The 23577-nt window shown below is 43.8% G+C and overlaps 1 long non-coding RNA gene across 2 annotated transcripts in view; it reads left to right on the top strand.

Moving 5' to 3' along the window:
• Nucleotides 1-142: 142 nt before the first annotated feature.
• LOC133050803 (uncharacterized) overlaps nt 143-23577 on the top strand; it is a 54334-nt gene continuing 30899 nt past the window's right edge. For both annotated transcript variants that reach the window (XR_009691700.1, XR_009691699.1), the window contains exon 1: nt 143-343. This is a non-coding gene — a long non-coding RNA (uncharacterized LOC133050803). The remainder of the gene's footprint in view (nt 344-23577) is intronic.

The raw sequence follows: 23577 nt of genomic DNA, 5'->3' as shown, positions 1-23577 counted from the left end.
TGGGCCCTGATTGGTCACCGCCCCAGTCCTGAGCCAATCACGGTGGCCAGGGAGGATGGAGCACACAGATTGGCCAGGTCCAGGTCATGTGACCATCCCCTCCAGGACACGCCTGAGCCGCTCACCCTGTGTCAGGGGTGGAGACAGTGCGATGCCCCCAGAGCGGGGCTAAGAGTCCCGTCACTGTGTGCGTGTGCTCAGTGTTCTGGGAGCCTGAGAGTCCTGGGAGTGCCTGCCAGTCCTCTCTACACACCGCAGACGGAATAGTCATGACGCATCTCTTCCCTTCCGAAGCGCTGTTTCACGCACCCACTTTCAGGGGAGCAAGACGTCCTGTTCAAAGGTAGGTTTGGAGATCTTCCCTCTCTTAACCTCTGGGCTTCTTTCTTGTACCATCTTAGAATAACGTATTCAGTTTAAAAGCCCCCACGCGCACCACCACATGCTGCTTTGCCTGTTCAGGATTCTTAGCTGTTCTGAGGAGAGGGCAAGGCCCCGGGGCCTCCCAAAGGGAATGAGTTTTGTCCAAGGGAGCACCTGAGAGGTGAATCACTGAATCACTTTGCTCTACACCTGAAACAGGCAGTTTATTGTCAATCAACATCACCTCATTTTAAGAAAAGATATTCCCTCATGAAAAATGGTTCAGAATTTTGTGAAGTTTTTTCTTCAATTGTTGGTTGTTAGTAGGTGTCTAATTGGTTTGGTGGTGTTTTTCGAGGTACCTTCCCACATGGATACCAAGTTGTCCCAATGGGACGATTCCCTTGTCCTTTCTCCTGGAAGTGTCCTTTCTGCGTTTACACATTAAGAAGCTGTTTTAAAAATGCCAAGTATCAAAAACGTCAGTTCTTTGGTAATTTGTACAGCACCCCAGAGGCACGTTTCCATGTGTGTGTCTTCGCTTCGCATTTCACCTTTGCCAGTTTCTAGTGTACACAAGTACCCTCAGAGGGTTCTCTGTAGTGAACCATGTATGTTTCTGTGAGGACAGAGGATGTGAGCACGGAGGACGGGCTGAGTCCATAGTGACCATGTGACCATGCTCAGCAAGCCCACTATTAAGTCTGGCTGAGACTTCCTCAGGCAAGCTCTGTGTTTCTTCCTCTTCATCTCTGGATACACAAAGTGATGTTGGTGGATTGGGACGTGGGTCCCTGGGTCCAACAGTGTAGAGATATACCCATAGCCTGCTTTGCCATTATATTTTCCTCCTGTGGTCTCTGCTGAGCTGGTGTGGAGATATTTCTGCTAAAGACTTGAGAGGTAGTCAATCCTTCTGCTTCTCATCCCCTGCCTCGTCTGTGCTTCTGTCATTTTTTTTTTTTAATATAGCTAATTTCAATGTTGTTAGTCCTTGTGTCATTCTGACTCTCAGGCACCTGTGGTTTAATAGACCCCCAACCCCCAAGAGCTCCTCTTTGCCTGGTGGGGACATGGAGCACTCAGGGAGCAGCACCACATCGCAATGGAGCCTGGACCAGAGAGACGGTTCTTGCCAGGAAGGCTCCATGCCTGCTGTGGGGGGTTTGGAGTTCACATCTGATTGTGCATCCCCCGGGCCCTCGGTGCAGGCCCTGCTATGAGATCTGGAAAGGAGGTGGCTTCCCTCCCTGACACAGAACTAGTTTTTTTGTTTGTTTTTTTTTTTTGTCCTCGTCCTTGTCCAGTCCCATTTGTCTCCCAGGCTCTACACTTGACCCTCACCCACAGGATCAGGAGAGCCCATTTCTAGACGAATTTCATACAAGGAGAGGCTCCCGGAGACACTCCAACCCCCGGGCCTAAGTAAGTATTTCCTTGGAGTTTCACAGCCCTGGGAAGAGATACTGGATTTGTGTCCATTTTTCAGTTGAATATGTTGAGCCTCAGTGTGATTTGCCCTGAGTCACTCTGCAGGTCAGTGAGTAAGGTAGGATTTGAACCCAGACACTTTGTCTTGGAGCCCATGACTGTACAGGTGTTTCTGCTCCTCGATTCAATTTATTTCAGGTTTTGTTTTTTTTTTTGATGCATTTGTATATGGGACTGTTCTGTTCTCTCTCTGATGTTTCATATCCTGCTCTATTGCTGAATTTATTAGTTTTAAAGCTTGTTACTTAGTGGAGTTTTTAGGGTGTCATATAAATCCTGTCGTAATCTAATAGTGGCAGTGTAACTTCATCTGTTCCTATAGGGATGCTTTTTATTTCCCTTTCTTGCCTAGTTATGCTGGGTAGGACACTTCCCCCTCTGTGTTGAACAAGAGTGATGAGAGTGGGCATCCTTGTACTATTCCTGATCTTTTAGGAAAATCTTTCACCTCTTTACCACTGAGTTGGATGTTAGCTGTGGGATTGTCTTATATACCCTTTAGGATGTTCCATGTATAGCCACTATATTGAGAGATTGTAGCCAAATTGATGTTACACTTTGTTGAAAGCTTTTTCTGCAATCGTTGAGAAGATCACATGATATCATTCTTAGTTTTGCTCATATTGTGTATCACAGGGATTGATGTGCAGATAATAAATCATGCATGCAGGCACAGAATCAATTCCATTTGATCATCGTGTATGATTCTTTTAATGTATCTTCAATCTGGTTTGCTAATATTCTTTTGAGGATTTTTACATCCGTGTACACCAGGGTCAGGGTTCTCTGGTGGTTTGTTTGGTAACGAATCTGTGTGCAATGTGGGAGACCTGGGTTTGACCCCTGGGTCAGGAAGAGCCCCTCAAGAAAGGAATGGCTACCCACTCCAATATTCTTGCCTAGAAAATTCTGTGGACAGAGGATCTGGTGGGCTACAGTCCATGGGTCACGAATAACTGGACATGACTGAGTGACTCACACTTACAAGAGTGCTTCTTGACATTCTTAATATCTAAATTTAAGATTTTCTCTCAGGCAAAAGTTACAGTCTAAGGCAAAAATGTCAAAATCCAAGAGTCCTTAGAAGTAAATGACAATAAGGCAGAACAGATGAAAGCAAGAAGGACTCCACATGATTTATTTTTCGTAAGAATTTTAGATCTTCAGAGGAATTCTCATGAAACTGCGTGAAAATGCAAGCCTTGGTTTAAAATGGAACCCTTTTTGGTATTATGTTTCTATGTTGAGAGTGAAGTTTTATTATTTCTGTATGAGATATTAAGCAATACTGTGTAGCTAGTAAAATCATATTTTCAAAACCTGTAATGACATTTATAAGCACTTGTAGTGGAAAAATAGCTAGGGATAGAAGATGATCCCATATAGCTTTAGATGACTGTACAGATGTATTGAATGATAGTTTTCAGATTGTATTTATTTCTTTTTAGTTGATTGATAACTGCTTTACAATGTGTGGTTGGTTTTCCTCATGCACCAACACGAATAGGCCATACATTGTCCACTCTTTGGTGAGCTTGCCTCCCACTTCCCGCCATCCCACTCTCTAGGTCATCACAGGCCACCATCCTGGGCTCCGTATGTTATACAGGAACTTCCCACTAGCTAGCTATTTTACATATGGTAGTGGTGATGTTTCAATGCTAGTCTCTCAATTCGTTCCACCTTCTCCTTCTCCAGCTGAGTTCACAAGTCCTTCCTCTACATCTGTGTATTTACTTCTGCCCTTCAAATATTCACCAGTACCATTTTACAAGATTCCATGTGTATGCATTAATATAGTATGTTTGTTTTTCTCTTTCTGACTTACTTCCCTCTGTATCACAGTTTCTAGGTTCATCCACCTCAGTTAAACTGACTCATAGCTGTTCCTTTTCCTGGCTGAGTAATATTCCATTGTGTATATGTTCCACAACGTCTTTATCCATTGTTCTCTTGATAGACATTAGGTTGCTTCCATGCCCTGGCTATTTTAAATAGTGCTGCAATGGACATTGGGGTACATATGACTTTTTAGAGGTATGGTTTTCTGGGGTATATGGCCAGTAGAGGATTGTTGCATGCTATGGTAGTTTTCTTCCTACGTTTTTAAGAAACCTACACTCCTTCTCCATAGTGGCTGCATCCATTTCCATGTCTGCCAACAGTGCAAGAGGGTTCCCTTTCTTCCATGTCCTGTCCAGCATTTATTATTTGTAGAATTGTTGATGATGGCCATTCTGACTGGTGTGAGGTGATACCTCATGTCGTTTTGATTAGCATTTCCGTAATAATGAGCGATGTGGAGCATCTTTTCATATGTTTGGTGGCCTTCTTAATGTCTTCTTTGGAGAAATTTGTTCATGTCTTCTGCTCAACTTTTCAATTGGTTGCTTTTTTTCTGATATTAGGCTCGATGATCTACTTGTGTACTTTGTAGATAATCCTTTGCCAATTCCTTGTTTTACAATTATTTTCTCCTGTTCTGAGGGTTGTCTTTTCATCTTGTTTATAGTTTTCTTTGCTGCTTAAATAATTTGAAGTTTCTCTAGATGCCATTTTTAAAATTTTGGTTTTTTATCTCAGTCATTCTCAGAAGTGGATCAAAGAGGATCTTGCTGTGATAAATGTCAACGAGTGTTCTGCCTATTTTTTCCTCTAACAATTTTATAGTTCCTGGCCGTACTGTTGGTCTTCAATCCATTGTGAATTCATTTTTGTGTATAGTGTGAAGCAGTGTACTAATTTCATTCTTTTCCATGTAGTTGTCCAGTTTCCCAGCACCACTTCATGAAGAGGCGCTCTTTTCTGTCCTTTCTCATTGTGCATTCTTGCCTCCCTTGTCAAAGGGAAGGTGCCTGTAGGAGTGTGGGTTTACCCCTCCACTTTGTATCTTGGTCCATTGCTCTTTGTTGCTATTTTTGTGCCTGTACCATAGTGTCTTGATGACTCTAGCTTGGTCGTATAGTCTGAAGTCAGAAAGGTTGATTCCTCCAGTTCTACATTTCTTTCCAAGGTTGCTTTGGCCCTTCTGGGTCTTTTCCTCTGCCATATACATTGTAAAATTATTAGTCCTAGTTCTTTAAAAAATGTCTTTGGTTGTTTGATAGGGGTGAATTGAATCTGCAGATTGCCTTGGGTAGTAGAGTCATTTTCACAACATTGATTTCCTTCAAGTCAAGAACATGGCATATCTTTCTATCTGTTTGTTTCATCTTTGTATCTTTCATCATACAGCCTGTCTTTCTGCATACACGTTTCGTCTGTTTAGGTAGGTTTATTCCTAGCTATTGGAGAAGAAACTGGCAACCCACTCCAGCAGTCTTGCCTGGAAAATCCCAAGGATGGAGGAGCCTGGTAGGCTACAGACCATGGGGTCCCGAAGAGTCAGACATGACTGAGTGACTTCACTTTCACGTTTCACTTTCATGCCTTGGAGAAGGACATGGCAACCCACTCCAGTGTTCTTGCCTGGAGAATCCCAGGGACGGGGGATCCTGGTGGGCACCCGCCTATGGGGTCGCACAGAGTCGGACACGACTGATGCGACTTAGCAGCAGCAGCATTCCTAGCTACGCTATTTTTCTTGTTTCAGTGGGGAATGGCACTGTGTCCTTAATTTCGCTTGCTGATTTTTCTTGTTGTGTGATAAGTATGCAAAGGATTTCTGTGTGTTACTTTTGTATCCTGTGCTTTACTAGATTCACTGATTAGCTCTAGTAATTTTCTGGTTCTATCTTTAGGGTCTTCTGTGAATAGAAACAGGTCCTCTGCAATCAATGAGAGATGGACTTCTTCTTTTCCAGTATGCATTCTTTTTTGTTTTCTTCTCTGATTGCTGTGTCTATGACTTACAAAACTGTATTGAATAATAGGAATGAGAATGGGCACCGTAGTCTTGATCCTGATCTCAAAGGAAAAGCTTGCATGGTGACACCACTGAAACTAATGTTTGCTGAGAGATTTTCCTATATGACCTGTCTCATGTTGAGGTAGGTCTCTTCCATGCCCAGTTATGGGGCGTTCTTTAAATCATAAACTACTGTTTAATTTTGTCAAAACCTTTCTCTGCATCGATTGAGATTATCTTATGGTTTTTATCTTTCAGTTTGTTTATATAGTGTATCACATTGATTGATTTGCACATAGTGAAGAATCTTTGCATCCTGAGGATAAACCCCCCTTGAACTTGATGTATGACCCTTTTACTGTGTTTTTGTTTAGTTTTGTTTTTGCTAGCGTTTTCCTTGGGATTTTTGTGTTGATGTTCTTCAGTGATGTTAGCCTGTAATTTTCTTTTCTGCGTGGCATTTCTGCTTCATTTTGGTTCATGGTGATGGTGGCCTCACAGAATGAGTTGGGAATGCTCCTCCCTCCACATTTTTCTGGAAGAGTTTGACCAGCATAGGTATTATCACATCTCTACCATTTGAGAGCATTCACCTGTGAAGTCCTGGCCATTTGTTTGTTGGAGACTTTTGATCACAGTTAGTAGTGCTTGTGATTGATGTGTTCACCAGCTCTAACAGCTTGTGATTGGTGTTAGTGCTTGATTGATTCATATTTTCTGTTTCTTCCTGGTTCAGTCTTAGAAGATTGTACTTTTCTAAGAATTTGTCCATTTGTTCCAGGTTATCCATTTTATTGTCATGCAGTTGTTTCTGATTGTCTCTCATGATCGGTTCTCTTTCTGTGTTGTCTGTTGTAACGTCTCCTTTTTCATTTCGAGTTGATTTGAGTCTTTGCCCTATTTTTCTTGATGAGTCTGGCTCATGATTTGTCAATTTTGTTTATGTTCTCCAAGACGTATCTTATTGTTTTATTGATCTTTGCTAGTGTTTCCTTCATTTCCATTAATTTCTGCTCTGATCTTTATGAATTCTTTCCTTCTGCTAACTTTGGAGGTTTTGTGGCCCTTTTCCTTCTTTTTCTAGGTTCTTTAGGTGTTAGATTAGGTCATTTGATGTTCTTTTCATTTCTTGAGGTAGGCTTCTTGTCTTGCTATAAACTTCCCTCTTAGCATTGCTTTTATTGCATCACATCGGTTTTGGGTTGTCATTTATTCATTGCCATTTGTTTTTCGGGATTTTTAAATTTCCTCTTTGATTTCTTCAGTGACCTGTTTGAGTTCTCCATGTGTTTGTGTTTTTTACAAATGTTTCTTATCAATGATCCCTAATCCTGTATCAGTGTGATCAGAAAAGATCCTTGCTATGATTTCAGTTTCTTAACTGTGCCAAGGCTTGATTTGTGACCCAAGATGTGATCCGTTCCAGAGAATGTTCATGTGCATTTAAGAGGGAAAAAAATGCATTCTGCTGTTTGGTGATGGAATATGCTAAAGATATCAATAAGGTCCATCTGGTCTAATGTGTGGAGAAGGCAATGGCACCCCACTCCAGTACTCTTGCCTGGAGAATCCCAGGGACAGGGGTGCCTAGTGGGCTGCCGTCTATGGGATCGCACAGAGTCGGACACGACTGAAGTGACTTAGCAGCAGCAGTCTGAAGTGTGATTTAAGGCGTATGTTTCTGTATTAATATTCTTTGTGGATGATCTGTCCATTGGTCTAAGTGAGGTGTTAATATCCCCTAGTATTATTTTCTTACTGTCAATTTCCTGTTTGATGTTTGTTTCTGTATGTCTTATATATTTAGGGGCTCCTGTGTTGGATGCGTGTGTATTATTATTGCAATATCTTCTTCCTGGATTGATCTCTTTATCGTTGTGTAGTGTCCTTCCTTGTCTCTTGTAATAGTCTTTCTTGAAATGTCTATTTTATCTGATATGAGAATTGCTACTCCAGCTTTCTTTAAATTTCCATTTGCATGGAAAACCATTTTCCAGGCCCTCAGTATTAGTCTGTGTGTGTCCCTAGGTCTGAGGTGGATGTATTATTGACAGCATTTTTATGTGGCCTGTTTTTGTTTCCATTGAGCCAGTCTGTGTTTCAGTTGGACCATTTAATCCTTTAATATTTCAGGTGATTATTGATATGCATGATACTATTATTATTTACTTTATTATTCTGGGGTTTGTGTTTTTTTTTCATGTCTATTCACTCCCTTCTATTTCCTGCCTAGAGAACGTCCTTTCGTATTTGTTGTAAAGCTACTTTGGTGGTGCTGAATGTCTTCACTTTTGCTTATCTGTAAAGGTACTGAGTTCTCAGAGTAGGACAGGACTGAGCAACTAAGCATAGCACATGCCAAGCACAGCAACTCGGAGAATCTGCTCTTGCTGCAGGATCCACCTTCTGTCCACTTCCACTTTTCCCTGCAGGTCTCACTACCTGCTGATCATGTTGCCAGAGTGTCCCTCCTAGGTGTCTTGTCACCAGTTTGAGGACATGACCTCCAAGATGTCAGGCCAGTGGGAAGTTGATGCCACACACCTTAGCAGCTGGCGGTCTGGCGCCTCTGGTGATAATTTCATTAAGCTCAGCCCTCCCCCACCCTAGATCTTCTCGTTGGCATTGTTGGTGTTAATCTGAGGACTTCTATAGGACACATGTGACACGTGGCTCTTCAGTAAGAGGAGCTGCTAGCCTTGGCTGGCAGAGTGAGGCAGGGGGCTGTGTGCTAGGTTCCTTTGTCTGAGAAGGAGAACACCTCAATTTCATGAGGCCTTGAGCTCTCAGACCCAAAGGAGTGAAACCGGGGCTGTAGAAAGTTGACAGGCACTGACTGGAAATCTGTGTGAGGAGGTGCTGCTTCTGGCTGTGTCCTGTGTCTCATGCTGAGCACAGAAAACTGATGCTTTTGAACTGTGGTGTTGGAGAAGACTCTTGAGAGTCCCTTGGACTGCAAGGAGATCCAAGCAGTCCATCCTAAAGGAAATCAGTCCTGGGTGTTCATTGGAAGGACTGATGCTGAAGCTGAAACTCCAATACTTTGGCCACCTGATGCGAAGAGCTGACTCATTTGAAAAGACCCTGATTTTGAGAAAGATTGAAGGCTCGAGGAGAAGGGGACGACAGAGGATGAGATGCTTAGATGGCATCACCGACTCAATGGACGTGAGTTTGGGTAAACTCCAGGAGTTGTTGATGCACAGGTAGGCCTGGCGTGTTGCGATTCATGGGGTCGCAAAGAGTCGGACATGACTGAGCGACTGAACTGGCTGGCTGACTGACCAGCACCATCATCATACACAGTCACTGGCCCTTGTCCAAGTCCAACAGCTCCAACTCCCCCTATCCCCTGGCAGCCTTTTTTTGCTTTGTGTTTGCAGTGGGCTTATCTGGGCATCTCACAGTGGAACCATAGATTATTTGCCCATTTCTCTTTAGCTTGTTTCACTTGGCATATGACTTCAAACTTTACTTACTTTGCCACCCATATCAGAATTTCCTTACTTGTTAAAAATAAATAGCACATAGTCTCACCATCATGTACAATCAGGAAGGTACACATTAAAATTGTGATATCTCACACCACACCTCTTAGGACTGCCAAACTCCAAAGATAAGATAATAGCCATTGCTGGAGGGTGAGGAACCACAGGAACCATTCCTGGTTGCTGGTGGGATGCCTGTGCAGCCCCCACAAGAGACAGTCTCGCAGTTTTCCCCAAAGCTCCACAGGTCTCACCTTGGGATCCAGCCACCGCGCTTTCAGTAATTAGGCAGTTGCTCTGAGATTCTAAGTCCAAATACAAATGAGGATGCAACTTCGCGCGGCAGTTCTATTCACAGTGGCTACAAACGTGAAGACATCAGGATATCCTTCAGTAGATGAACGTGCAAGCAATTGGTGTATACAGATATCAAGGGGACCAGAACACACCACCCCAAATTAGGTCTGTCTGACTTATTTTAGTTTGATTAATTTGGAAAAAAAAAAAAAAAAAAAACTGAGTCGAGGTTGCCCCCTATTTTTTTTAAGATTTGCTCATGTCTTTAGGCCACGCTGTGTCTCCGTTGCTCTGGGCGGGCGTTCTCTAGTTGTGGACGTGGGTTCTCCTCTGGGTGCAGAGCACGGGCTCCAGGGGTGCAGGCTCAGGACTTGGGGTGCCCGCCTTTAGGAGCTGTGGCTCCCGGCTCTAGGGCACTGGCTCAGCAGGTGTGCATGAACTCAGCTGCCCTGAGGCATGTGGGAGACTCCTGGATCAGGGACAGAACGTGTGTCCACCGCATTAGCAGGCAGATTCTTAGCAGCTGGCTCACCAGGGAAGACTGAGGTTGCCCTTCTGTGAGGTACATTTACATTTATTAGGGAAATCGCCATTTGTAAGGGTGTGCCTCTTTGAACCTAGGAGAAGGATAATTACATCTCAAGGAAGGAACACTTATCAGTGAAGAAGTCAGGACTTCAATCTGCAGACAATCATCTATTTATTTACTGTGCTTTGCCTGGTAACCTGCCATAAATGGCTTCCGCCTTCCCCTCAAGGTCTTTTTTCTGTTTGGGGCTGAAGAGCCATTTAAGGTGAAGTCTTAGGTCATTTCAGGGAGTGACTCAGTTTTCCTTGACATCTCCTCTCTATGCAAAAGGTATACATGTTAATTGAACTTCTGTTTTTCCCCTGATAAAATGTGTTCAATCATGAAGGAGGGCTCGACCAAGAACCTGGAAGGGAAGAAGGAAATTTATTTTCCTCCTGTATACATGCAAAGGAATAACACTCAACAATGGAAAGGAATGAAACATCAACCCTTGGAAGACAGGGATAAATCTTCGATGCATATGGCTAAGTGAAAGAATCCAGTTGAATAGGCTGCACCCAGTATGACCCCATTGTGACATTCTCGGAAAGGTAAAGCTACATAGATGATGAGCAGATCATGGAGTGGGAATTGGAAGTGATCATTTAGGATGAATACCTGTCAATATGCATTTGTCTAAGCGTATCATTTTATATAGTGCAAAGGGTCAATCAGAATCTATTCAAGTGTTCTTCTGTATTGTATAAGTAAGTCACAGGATGGAATACCAAACACAGCAGAATCTCAACATCATTCACTATTCTATCACTATTCGAGAAATGCAAGTCAAAACTGCAAATGAGATATTAGCTCACATCAGTCACAATACCTGTGATCAAAAACTCTAGAACCAATGCCGGAGAGAATGTAGAGAAGAGAGACCCCTGTTGCACTGTTGGTGGCAATGTAAATTGATAAAGCCGCTGTGGAGGGCAGTATGCAGGTTCCTTAAAAAACTGAAAATAGAACGACCATACCACCCAGCAATCCCACTGGGTTTGATGAGGCTACCATAGTTCAGAAAGACATATGCACGCTCATGTTCATTGCAACCCTTTTTACAATAACTAGGACATGGAATCTGGAGAAGGAAACGGCAACCCACTCCAGTCCTCTTGCCTGGAAAATCCCGTGGACGGAGGACCCTGGTAGATTACAGTCCATGGGGTCAGGAAGAGTTGCACAGGACTGAGCGACTTCACTTTCACTTTTCACTTTCATGCATTGGAGAAGGAAATGGGAGCCCATTCCAGTTTTCTTGCCTGGAGAATCCCAGGGACAGAGGAGCCTGGTGGGCTGCCATCTGTGGGGTTGCACAGAATCGGACACGACTGAAGCGACTTAGCAGCAGCAGCAGGACATGGAATCACCCTAAATGTCCGTCAACAGAGAACTGGGTAGGGAAAGCTGCTGCATTGCCGGGGTCCACCCTCAGCAGGATCCAGAGGTACCCTCAGGATGAACGGCGTCGGCGAGAGAGAGAAGTGAGACCAGCCTTGATAGGGCCAAGTCCGCGAGGGGGGGAGAGAGAGAGAGAATGACCAGATGGGGGTGTTTGTAGGGTCTGGCAGAGTCTGGCAATGCTTTATTTTTTTACCATAGCTTTTATACCCTAAGTTAATACATTTTTAGGGAAAGAAAGTTTAACATTACATCATCTTGTCCCTCAGGAAACCAGGGTGTTTCCAGTAAGTTCTTTGTGAGTATCTTTTACATTATCTTCTGGCCTCGGGTCCTATTGACATTTTATGACCTAGGTGAATGAAAAGCTGTTTTCCTGTAATCTATTCTTTAATGAACACAAAGGTTAGTCCTTTTGCAGAAGTTATTAGTTGAATTTATCTAAAAGGTTTACAACACAAAGACTCTGCAGCTCCAGTGAGGCAGCCCCTGTTTAGCATTCCTGGTTAAAATGAACAATTCTAACCACTTTTAAAATAATATTTTTGTGTTACATTAATACGCATTTGCCAAGCAGGCTAGAATGCCAGCAAAGGGGTCTGAATTGAAACACTCTTTTCATCCTGGATAATCTTATAGGATACCGGCGTCCGGGGGACATGTTGATTAAAGTTCTAAGTTGACTCTGTTTGGAGAGAAATCGGGGAAGGCCTTCTACCTGTGTCACAGAAATTAGGGAGTAGTCTAACACAGCAAGCATCAGAAAGACAGAGATCATCTTTAATGTGAGCGCCGGGCAGCTTTTCGAAATCCCTGAAGTCCTGATCTGCCTCGCTTGGCAGGCCTTCTCCTCATGCCCTTGTCATGGGTGGGATCTCGTGTGCTGGCTCCCGGCACTGCATATGTACGGTGTAATGTTGTGTGGCCATTAAAGAAATGAAAGTGGGTTCTCTGAAGAGATGTGGATGGACAGTCAGTCATGAAGTGAAATGAGACAGAAAATCAAAAACAAATATTGTGTATTCGTGTATATATATACACACACACATGTATATATGTTTGTAGATACGAATCTATACATGTATATATGTACACACACACACATAGAGAGAGAGGCTTCCATGGTAGCTCAGCTGGTGAAGAATCCTCCTGTAATGCATGGGGCCCCGGTTCAATTCCTGGGTTGACAAGATGCCCTAAGAAAGGATAAGCTACCCATTCCACTATTGTTGAGCTTCCCTTGTGGCTCAGACGGTAAAGAATCTGCCTGCAATGTGGGAAACCTGAGTTTGGTGCCTGGTTTGGGCAGATAGCCTGGGAAAGGGCATGGCAACTGACTCTTGTATACTTGTGTGGAGACTCCCCTTGGGCAGAGGAGCCTGAAGGACGCAGTCCATTGCCAGAGGAGCCTTGCAGGCTACAGAATGGACAGGACTGAGCAACTAAGCCCTGCGTATGTAGAGAAACGGGACCGATGAGCTCATCTGCAGAGCTCAGACAGAGGCACAGATACAGAGAAGGGACTGGAGGACCCCAGGGGGCGGGGAGGGGGCTGAGCTGAGACAGGAGCGCTGACACGCATGCAGTGCTGGCGTGTTTCCTGTTGTTGCTCTCTGTTTGTTTTTAAACGTCCTTTATTTATTTCTAATAGTCCTCAGGTCTTTAAAACAGAGAGCTAGTGGAAAGCGGCTGTGTAGCATACGGAGCTCAGCTTGGTGCTCTCCCTTGACCTAAAGAAGAGGAATGAGGGGATGGGTGGGAAGCTCAAAGGGGAGTGGATTGATGTATACATATAAATGATTCACTTCATTGTACAGCAGAGAATAATGTACCATTGTAAAATGACTATCACACAATTAAAAAAGAGAGAGAGGTCCTGGGGCTACGCCTCTGCGCTCCCAAAGCAGGGAGCCCAGATTTGATTCGTAGGCAGGGAACTGTATCGCACATAGCACAACTGAGACCCAGAGTAGCCAAATAAAAGCCAATGAAAAAATAGGAATGCCACAGACAGCATAAAAACTAAAATAGTATCCATATATTTCTGATAAATGTTATAAAAAATGGGGACATTTCCTTTTCAGGAAAAGGCCTGAGGGTTATTAGAAATAAATGAAGGAAATTGAAAAACAAACAAAAAGCAATGAAAGAAAACCTGTTATGTGAAACAAAAGAAGTCAGACACAAATGCAAACCCATGATCCGGCTTTTATGAAATCCTAGACAATAGATCTAATCTCTCGAAACCAGCAAATCATTTGCCGCCTGGTGCTCATCAGAGTGGTTGGGAAAAGGACAAGAGAAGATTTGTGGTGATGGAAACATTCTGTATCTTGTCTGTGGTGGCTGTACGTGGGTGTATTTATCTGCCAGAAATCATAAAACTATATCCTTAAATTAAGTTTTATTGCATGTAGATTATAGTAAGTTCATGAAGCGATACTTAACATGATTTGTCCCTAGAGAAATGCAATTTAAAACCACAAGGAGAAACGATCTCGCATCTAAGATAGCTTCAATGTAAAGATCGGAAACAACAGAATATAACAAGAGTGCACAGGATTAACAAGTGGTGGGAGGACGTGGAGACGCTGGAACCCTGCATCTTGCTGGGGAGAATGGAACATGATGTGGCCACTGTGTAAAACAGTTCACACACCCTCAAAAAGTGAAAATTGACCTCTGAGCTGGCAAGAGTACTCCTAGGTCTAAACCCAAAGAATTGCCAGGAGGGACTCCAACAGATACTTGTACATGAATATTCACACCAGCACCATTCACAACAGACAACAGGGAGATGCAACCCAAACGTTCATCAGTGGGCAACAGATAAACAGAATGTGTAACATACACAGTTACCCCTCAGACAGCACAGAGCACGTAGCCCGGATGTTGCACACACAGCCCCAGCATTCACTGTCCATCTCCTCCAACATCATGGAAGCTCCATTCTGCTGCTTTTCCTTAGTAGTGTATTCCCACTGGGAACCCACGAAGCATCCCAAAGGAATATTTACCAAATAAATGCACTTACTTATAGTAAACATAACAGTAGCTTTGACACGTTCCCTTAAATAGAATGTTTTTACAACCATCAAGCTGTTGATCGTGACTTTAAGTGATGACATATATTTTAAGGAGAAAGAGGCACTGTGATCAGATGTTCCACAAAGTTAATCTGAGGATTAACTCTGAGCTCTGAGTGACTGTTTTTACTTTGACACATGAAATAAAGACTCTCACTTTCTCATAATCGTGACAGGACGTCAGGTCTCTGGCACTGTGTCCCCCGCATAAAGCACAGCTGAGAGCTGCCTGGGTTGACCTCCTGTGTTTCTCCAGTGGGTCACAATCACTGGCTTCCTTGTGAGTCCCCAAGGGGCCTGAAGAGAGACTGCACTCATGGCTCTATGGAGCTTCCTTCTGCTCCGGACCTTCTCCTCTTCCCCTCCCGCCCTCTCTCATTTCCAATGACCAGGCACCCACAGGAATTAATCCCTGGACAATGACTGCATCATTCCATGTTGCAACATTTGCTTCTGAAGCTCCAGTGTTACCCTTTCCTTTGCATTTCGAGTCTCTTTATTGAGTGAGCTTCCTGCAGAAGGATGAGGCATCCCAGATGGATAATCCTTAGACCAGACTGCTAATTCTCAATCCTATCCATTCAGTGCCTCCTTTTCCTAACACATATGTTATTGTTGACTGAAAAATATGGACAGCCTGTAAGTTGAGAACTATGTTTTACTTGGCAGACATTCTGAGGACGTAAGCCTGGGATAGAGCCTCTCAGAGAGCTCTGAGTGACTGTCCCGAAGAGGTCAGGATATAGAAAAGGAAAAAACATGTAGTTGAACATCAAAAGGTGACTGCTACTCACAAAAACAGACATCTCAAGTTAATGCCCTCGGTGCTTTGCTGTGTATGGGAAGATGCAAGAGTCTGGGTTCACTGAAACATGCCTTTGATGTGCACCTTAACTACTTAGGGCCAGTGTCCTGTTTGACTCCCTCCTGTATCCTCTCAGGGCTCACACAGGAGACGGCTATAGTGGCTGGAGGCAGCAGCATCCTTTGTTTACTGAAATGGCATCAACATTCTTTGTCCACATTTCCTTTACCATTCTGAGAAGAAATTAATAGACAAAAGCCTAGCTACACTTATACCTTTAAAGCTCTGATGCCTATACTTTAAAGCAGAAACAACTCAGTACCCTGGTACATTTAATTTCATCAATGCATGTAAATTATTGAACCAGAAAGGATGATGAAGGCAATCAATATTTGTCCTTTTATTTATAACCCCTTTGAATACAGCAGCAAAAATTACCTTTATTACCACTAATAGGGTTTTCCAAAATGATGAACACTTGGTAAAGTTGAAGTAAGATTTTCCTTAGATGTGACTGGAAATTCCATTTCTGGAAAGTTGTGTATATTATGCATGTTAAAATATAGTGTTGGATATTTAATGAAATGTTTAAGATAATATATATGGAAATAGTAAGTATATACTATGACAAGCCTAGACAGAATATTGAAAAGCAGAGACATGACTTGCCGGCAGTGGTCCGGCTAGTCACAGCTGTGGCTTTTCCAGCAGTCACGTACAGACGTGAGAGTAGGGCCCTAAAGAAGGCTGAGCACTGAAGAACTGATGCTTTGGAATTGTGGTGCTGGAGAAGACCCTTGAGAGTCCCTTGGAGCGCAAGGAGATCAAGCTAGTCAATCCTAAAGGAAGTCAACCCTATATATTCATTGGAAGGACTGTTGCTGAAGCTGAAGCTCCAAGACTTTGACCACTGGATGTGAACACTCGACTCATTGGAAAAGACCCTGATGCTGGAAGAAATTGAGGGCAGGAGGAGACGGGAGTGGCAGAGGATGAGATGGTCAGATGGCATCACCAACTCAATGGACGTGAGTTTGAGCAAACTCAGAGACAGCGAAGGAAAGGGAAGCCTGACGTGCTGCAGTCCACGGTCTCCCAAAGAGTTGGACACGACTTGGCGACTGAACAACAATATGAATGCTTTGAAAAATAATTTATGCTTACACGTTTTTTTTTTTTTTTTCCAATTTATGCTTTGTCTGTAGAATGCTTCTAGGAAATATGCTGGATGCCTGTGTCTGCCCTCCATCCCCAGCAAAGAGGATATATTTGGGGGGAGTGAAATATGCATAAATTTTTATGCATAAATTTTTAATAATCATGAAAGTATTCCAGTGAGATCACATTCAATTCGATAATAATTTGACACAGAATATATCATAGTGCACTCTAAGTCCCATCCCCTTAACATAAGGAGTAGATGGTGAAGGCAGTCGGTCTGTGGAGGGGATGTGTGGCATCCGTCTAGAGCTGGGAGCACAGACATTGCTTGAAAGGCCGGAATGGAGGGAGGGTTGCTGTGTTGTGCCTTTCCAGTGTTCACACTTCCCTGAGAAATTCTGCTCCAACCACAGACCTGTTTATAAGTCGCAGGGCTGTCTTTTACTATGTACTCACCTGGAACAAAGTACCCAAGGTTTCTCAAAAGAGAGAAGGAAAAAGATCTGCTAATACTGCTGTCCTCAAATTCTTCACTTATATGTGGAATCTAAAAAATGCCACAAATTCACTTATTTAGAAAACAGAAATAGACTTACAGACCTCGAAAACAAACTTCTGGTTATCAAAGGGGAAAGGGGGAGAGGCAAATTAGGGATTTGGGATTAACATGCACACACTATCATATATGGGAACATCCCTTGGACCGAGGAACCTGGTAGGTTACAGTCCCTGGGGTCGCCACGAGTCAGACACAACTGAGTGACTTCCCTTTCTTTTCACTACTATATAAAATAGATTATCTTCAGAGACCTACTGTGTAGCACAGGGAACTCTTCCCAATATTCTGTAATAGCCTATATGGGAAAAGAATCTGAAAAGGAATAGGTATACACACACGTGTGTGACTCAATCACTTTGGTGCACACCTGAGACTCACACGACCTTATGAGTCAGCTACTTCAGTTAGAAAAAAGGAAGGTTTGGGGAAATTATAATCACTTTTCTCAAAGTAGGGAATAAATAAAATGAGTATGATCATAAATTTTTAAGAGTCCATGGAGAATGATTTGGAGGGATTTTTATGTTGGTTTGACACTGGCTTTGATCCCCACTGTGCTTTTTCCTCATGGCTTAGTTTTAAACCTAAACTGTATTTGATGCTGGGAGCTCTTGTTTGCTTCTGCTTTCCTTGCAGTTTCTTTCTGTCCCTCTGGAAGTCTCCCCTTGCAGGAACACAAATCGCACATCCTCGTGTGTAGTGCTGAGTTGTTTAGAATACGTGTCTGTTTCTGCCAGTGACTGTTTGTATACAAATTCTGTTGTGTGATCTACCTCTAGTTTCTCTCTCTGGGAACATTCACAAATGGTGGAGTACAGGAAGTGCCTTCTGTCCTCCCCCTTTTAAATAACTATCTCCAGTTCTCCTGGGCAGACAGTCTCTCCTGACGTACGTGTACTGAACCTTTCCAGTGATTGTCTATGGTGGCAGGCAGACATTAGAGGAATGGTGCTAGCAGGTAAGATGAGTGCTTCCAAGCTTGTGCCACGAATGTTCACGACACCTTGTTTAAATCCCTTTAAAGCTCTCCCGGTGGCTCAGTTTGTAAAGAATCTACCTGCAGTACAGGAGACTTGGCTTAAATCTTGGGTTAGGAATATCCCCTGGAGAAGAAAATGGCAACCCACCCCAGCATTCTTGCCTGAGAAATTCCATGGACAGAGGAACCTGGCGGGCTATAGTTCATGGGGTTGCAAGAGTCAGACACGACTTAGTGGCTACACCTCCACCACCACCATTCTGCTGATGATACAGGAGAGTAACAGTTTATGTGGAAGACCATCTGGGTTTCCTTGTGAATAAGGCAGAGGTATTTCAGTGGTGTCAAGTGTTGATGGTTGCAGGTACCTGCTAAGGGCTTTAGCAACTGCCAGAGTGAGGTCCTGACAGGTATAGCAGGAACATTCATGAACAGGAATAGCATTTGATGGTTTTAACATTCTTCTTGACGGATGCATCATCCACCCTTCCCCTCCTTGTCTCCCTTGATTGCAACAACTCATGTTTAGCTGGACAATTAGTCAATTAAAGGAATAGTCAAATGTCTTTATGAGGATATAAAATTCCTATATTTTCCTTCACTGAACGTTGGACAAAAAAGTGTTGCCTGCCATTTTAGTAAACAAGGATTGTTGCTTGCCATTAAGCTCTTGGCCACTGCAGCTGCCCCTGATGGTGTACCTGAAGGGATTGGGGTGGAGAGAAGCAGAATGCGGGCCCCAGACAGGACCCGTTTAACATGGACATCAAAGGAATGATTTCAGTGAGCCCAGACTCTTGTATCTGCCCATACACAGAAAGGCATCTGTAATCATTAACTTGAGATGTCGGCCTATCTGTGATTAGCAGTAATCTTGATCTTTGACTACATGTTTTTTGTTTTGTTTTCTCAGCAAAAACTTCTATACATTCTGGCTCCTCCCTTACCTCTTTGAGCTCTCTCCCTCATAGCTCTCTGAGACGCTGTCTCCCAGGCTATAGTTCTCAGTAAGGTCCCCAAATGAAACATAATTCTCAACTTTTAGGTTGTGTGCTTTTTTTTCCCTAGCCAATGACTCATTTAGGAAATTGAATGCTTCTAGATCTGTATTTGGTTCTGAACTTTTTGTTTACTCACCAATATACAAAGATTTGCCAACATGTGGTTGTGATATTTTCAGGGGCCCTGAATAGCCATTCAGTTTGAGATTGCTGTGTGTCAGTGTCCAACATCACTATGGGTCTGTCCGCTATTGCTGTGTGCATGTGTCCACCACAGCTGTTGTCTGTGTCTCCATTGCTGTGTGTCGGTGTTCACCATTGCTGTGTGTACATGACTACCATTTTGCAAATTCCCCTCAGCCCTTGGCATTTAACAGCATTCCAGTTGTTCGTTTTACCTGGGGAGGAAAGATTTGTGGGACTGTGGTATCTTAGTCTGTGGACTGTGAAGACTACATGTCTTGAAAAGCTGGTTTTCAAGTTTAGAGGAAATACAGGCCTACAAGTAGTATAGAGACCACCCATAAACTCTGAGATGTATGATGTATTAAAGGTCTATTTAAGTAGTCATTTAATAATACAGAAGGATTTTTGCTTGAAATTGCTGAGACATCCTCAGTTCAACCCAGAAAATGCTGTTCCATTCCTAATGTACTTAACATGCATAGTTTTAAATTTTTTATTATTTTTAAAATCTTGGCTGTGCTGAGTCTTCGTTGCTTTGCGTGGGCCTTTTCCAATTGCAGCAGGCAGGTCTTCCCTCTAGTTTCAGTGCTCGGGCTCCATTGCAGTAGCTTCTCTTGCTGTGGAGTACAGGCTCCAGGGTGCATGGGCTTCAGTAGTTGTGGCTCGTGCCTTTAGTTGCCCCACGGCATGTGCAGTCTTCCCGGACCAGGGACCCACCCTCTGTCTCCTGCCTTGGCAGGTGGATTCTTAACCCCTAGACCATCAGGAATGCCAACATGCAGATTTTCTATTCAAGTAAGATGAGAGAAACTAACCACCAGACGGATGATTGTAAAATTAGGAGGTGGGTTTCAAACACACATTTAAATATTTACAGGGTAAGGTGACAAGTGCTAGGATAGAATTCTGTGGGAAGAACAGGGTAGCTGCTGAAGAGGTGACAATTACTTGATCTTGGGGGGCCTGGAGTAATCTTCATCATGAGGCAAGATTTGAGGCCATTTGTACAAGTTCCTATAAGCTTGAGAGAGGATATGAGGACTTCCCCAGCAGGTGGGAGAAAGTTTGCTGAAAGGCACAGATGTGGAAAACATGACAATATTTGGGGTGAGGAATTCTGTGTTGGTGAAATTGACTCACAGGAAAGTTGACATTGGATTTGGGTGAAGCCAAGACTGACAGGGATGGATATGGTCAGATGGCTCTGGGGTGGCAGTGATAAGAGAGGGGGAAATCTGCTCCTGAGATTTTTATCAGGGCTGACTGAGCTAGGAAGTGGTACCTAACTGGATGCGGGCGGGGAGAGTCAGCTTCTTTCCTGGGTGTCTGGAGCAGATGGCCATATGCCAATGTTGGGTATTCAAAGGAGGTACATGTGTGGGGAAATTAAGGAACAGATGACCAATGGGCCCTGTTGATTTGTTTTTTCTTTTAAGTTTTTATTTTGAAATAATTCCAGATTCACAAGAAACAGCATCCATAGTACCCAAAGGTCCTGTGTAGCCTTTCCCCAGTTTTCCCCAATGATGACATCTCACAGAAGTATAGTACAATGCTAAAACCCGAAAACTGACATGGGTATTTTTTATGGACCTTTTTTCAGTTTTGCCAGTTTCACATGCACTTGTGTGTGTATGTGAATGAGTGTATGTGCATGCATGTTTGTGTGTGTAGTTCTATACAGCTGTATCACATGTGCTGGTTTGTCTAACTGTCACTACAATCAAGAGACAGAATTGTTGGAAATTCCCTGGTGGTCCAGTGGTTAGGACACAGAGCTTTCAGTTCTGGGGCCCAGGTTCAATCCCTGATAGGGACCGATCCTGCAAGTCATGCAGCCAACTGACAAAAAAGATACACAATTGTTCCACCTCTGCAAAGATCCCTTTCCCCTTTACTAATCCCTGACAGTTTCTATTCTGATTTCCATCTTAGTTTTGTCATTGTGAACGTGTTATATAAATGGAATCATGTAGTATGTAACCCATAGCCTTTTGATACTGGCTATTTTCACTCAGTATTAATTCTGTTGCGATCCAGCCAAGTTTTGAGTGTATCTAAAGCTCATTTCTTTGCACTGCTGAATAATATTCCATGGTATGAATGCTCTAACATTTGTTTATACATTGAGGGACCTTTGGGTTGCTTTCAGGATTGAGCTACTTGCTGCCCAATTCTGTAATTTGATTATGGAACTTCCACAGGACTTCCTCCAACAGACTCTTCGAGGGCACAGACAAAACCTTGTGAGCACGAGGAGCCAGGAAATAGGAGCAGTGTCCCCACACGAGACTGAGCCGTACTTGCCTGTGAGTGTCCAGGAGTCTGGCGGAGGCATGGGTCGACAGTGCCCTGCTGGGGGTCAGAGGCCCTGAATACAACAGTGCGGGCACAAGTCCTTTTGAAGGAGGTTGCCATTACTACACTTACCCCTAGCAGAACATTAAGGTTTTTTTTTTAATGAAGAATAATTGCTTTACAGAATTTTGCTGTTTTCTGTCAAACCTCAACATGAATCAGCCATAGGTATATGCATATTTTTTGTGCTGATATAAGTTTTCTCCTACTGTTCGTGGGTTTCTCAAGGCAAGAATACTGAAGTGGTTTACCACTCCCTTCTCCTGTGGACCACGTTTTGTCAGAACTCTCCACTGTGATCCGTCCCTCTTCGGTGGTCCTACATGGCATGGCTCATAGTTTCATTGAGTTAGACAAGGCTGTGATCCAAGTGATCAGTTTGGTTAGTTCTCTGTGACTGTGGTTTTCATTCTGTCTGCCCTCTGATGGATAAGAATAAGAGGCTTGTGGAAGCTTCCTCATGGGAGAGACTGACTGTGGGGGAAACTAGGTCTTATTCTGGTGGGCGGAGCCATGTTCAGTAAGTCTTGAATCCAACTCTCTGTTGATGGGCGGGGCTGTGTTCTCTCCCTGTTGTTTGGCCTGAGGCAAAGTGTGGTCCGGGTAATTGTGGTAATGGTGACCTTCAAAAGGACGTGTGCACACACTGTTGTGTTCAGCGCCTGGACCCCGCAGCAGGCCACTGTCGACCCGTGCCTCCACCAGACACTCCTGGACACTCGGAAGAAAGTCCGGCTCAGTCTCTTGTGGGGACACTGACCCTCTCTCTTGGCTCCTGGTGTGCACAAAGCATTGTACTGTGTTTGTACAAACAAACATGTACTCCAAATCTGTGTCCCCGGTCCTGTGGATGTTCTGTAATCAAATCTCACTGGCCTCCAAAGAGAATTCCCTGGGGGTTCTCAGTCCCCCTGCTGGATCCCCAGGTTGGGAAATCTGTTGTGGGTTCTAGAACTTTCTTAACAGTGCGAGAATTTCTTTGGTATAATTGTACGGTTTGTGGGCCGTCTGCTCGGCGGCTCTGTGGTGGTGCAAACCGTGACCTCCTCCACGAGGGCTTATGCCACACGCTGCATGACCCAGGTCTGCTGCAGCCAGAGCCCATGACCCCATGGCTGGCCACCGCTGACCCAGGCCTCTGCAGGAGACACTCAGACACTCAAAGCAGGCCTGGCTCAGTCTCTATGGGGTCTCTGGGTCCTGGTGTGCACAAGGCTTTGTTTGAGCCATCTGAGCATCTCTGGTGGGAATGGGGCTTGATTCTGAACATGATTTCACCCTTCCTATCCTCTTGTTGGGGCTTCTCCTTTGCCCTTGGACATGGGGCATTCACACCATGGATTACTATTCAGCAATGGATAGAAATGAGCTTTCAATACACTCAACACTTGGCGGTATTGCAACACAATTATACTGAGTGAAAATAAGTCAGTATCAAAAGGCTATGGGTTACATACTATATGATTCCATTTATATAACACTTTCAAAATGACAAAATTAAAGAGATGGAAAACAGAATAGTAATAGGTCTTGGAGTACGAAATGAAGCAGGGCAAAGGCTAACAGAGTTTTGCCAAGAGAACGCACTGGTCATAGGAAACAGCCTCTTCCAACAACACAGGGGATGACTGTATACATGGACATCACCAGATGCTCAAAACTGAATCAGATTGATTATATCATTTGCAGTCAAAGATGGAGAGGCTCTATACAGTCAGCAAAAATAAGACCAGGAGCTGACTGTGGCTCAGATCATGAACTCCTTATGGCCAAGTTCAGACTTAAATTGAAGAAAGTAGGGAAAACCCCTGAATCTGCCTACAATTCAGGAGACCTGGATTCGATGCCTAGGTCAGGAAGATGCCCTGGAGAGGGGAATGGCAACCCACTGCAGTATTCTTGCCTGGAGAATCCCATGGACAGAGGATCCTGGCAGATGACCATCCGTGGTGTCACAAACAGTTGGAGACCATTCAGGTATGAC

Source organism: Dama dama, chromosome 33, assembly GCF_033118175.1.
Source record: "Dama dama isolate Ldn47 chromosome 33, ASM3311817v1, whole genome shotgun sequence".
In the NCBI taxonomy this organism is placed as follows: domain Eukaryota; kingdom Metazoa; phylum Chordata; class Mammalia; order Artiodactyla; family Cervidae; genus Dama; species Dama dama.
Note: the sequence above shows the minus strand (reverse complement) of the source record. Positions and strands in the feature narration are given on the sequence as shown.